The 1,390-nt window shown below is 44.7% G+C and overlaps 1 pseudogene; it reads left to right on the plus strand.

The window, feature by feature from the left end:
• The first annotated feature begins 774 nt into the window (after positions 1–774).
• LOC130884164 (small nuclear ribonucleoprotein E-like) lies at positions 775–1,064 on the plus strand (annotated as a pseudogene).
• The last annotated feature ends 326 nt before the right edge of the window (positions 1,065–1,390 follow it).

Genomic DNA, 1,390 nt, shown 5'->3' on the forward strand with positions numbered 1-1,390 from the left:
TCAAGTTTTTCTTTGTTTAGCTAAGTTTATTTCTCTATATCAACCTCCTTACCCTTTAAACATAGCAGAGGATTACCTTGAACAACATATTTTTTTCTCTTGTGTCTGTGTTTGTGGGGGGTATGCATGTAACACAGTACACTAGTGGAGTTGATAGAAAAACTGCCAGAGTCTGTTCTCCCACCACACCGGCCTCAAGGCACTCATTTCTGGTTATCTGGCTTGAAGGCAAAGTGCCTTTCTTGGCTGAATCATTTAGTTGACTTGATTTTGAACTTCTGATTGAAAAAGAAAAGAAAGAAATAGAAAGGAAAGGAAAGGCCACGACTGCTCCTAGGCATGGTGGAGGAGAAAGGTTATTGTAGATGAAAGGGAGAGGGTAGGTAGAAGTGGGGGCATCTGTGAGAGTCCCAGAGTGGACATGCTGAGGCTAATCTGGGCCTTGTGTGTGTATTTGTTGTGTGTAGTGGGGAAGAGGAGGGGGGGTTGAACAGGTGTAGCAGCCAGGAGGCCAAAGCTACAAAACAGTTTAGATCATATAGGGTAGAGCCTCTGGGAGAAGGGCAGCCCAGCCCCTGGGCTGGAGAGTTCAGGGTAGAAGGTAGAGTATGCCACCCTTACCCTGTAACAGGTAGGGATTGAGGAATACAGGGAGCTTTGTTTCAGGAGGCAAGGTCTGCTTTGATATGTTAAATAGGCACCTCAGCCATTTGTCTGGTGTTTATGTGTGTGAGGTGGGGGTTGAAATTTAACATTGATTCCTGCTCATGCGGTCTTTGTGACTTCCACCATGGCGTACCGCAACCAGGGCCAGAAGGTGCAGAAAGTGATGGTGCAGCCCATCAACCTCATCTTCAGATACTTGCAAAACAGGTCTCGGATTCAGGTCTGGCTGTATGAGCAAGTGAATATGCGGATAGAAGGTTGTATTATTTGATGAGTACATGAACCTCGTATTAGATGATGCAGAGGAGATTCACTCTAAAACAAAGTCAAGGAAACAATTGGGTCGGATCATGCCGAAAGGAGATAACATTACTCTGCTTCAAAATGTTTCCAACTAGAGACCGTCAGGCGCTTGAGAAGTTGAAGAGGGAGTGCAGTGTTTTTAAAGGTGTCTTCTGGGGGCTGGAGAGATGGCTCAGAGGTTAAGAGCATTGCCTGCTCTTCCAAAGGTCCTGAGTTCAATTCCCGGCAACCACATGGTGGCTCACAACCATCTGTAATGAGGTCTGGTGTCCTCTTCTGGCCTGCAGACATACACACAGACAGAATATTGTATACATAATAAATAAATAAATATTAAAAAAAAGGTGTCTTCTGTTCGGAGCATAGTCCAAAACATTTATTCCTGTTGTTTTAGTGGCCCTTATGTTATTATCAGGTGACA

Source organism: Chionomys nivalis, chromosome 11 (genome assembly GCF_950005125.1).
Source record: "Chionomys nivalis chromosome 11, mChiNiv1.1, whole genome shotgun sequence".
NCBI lineage: Eukaryota > Metazoa > Chordata > Mammalia > Rodentia > Cricetidae > Chionomys > Chionomys nivalis.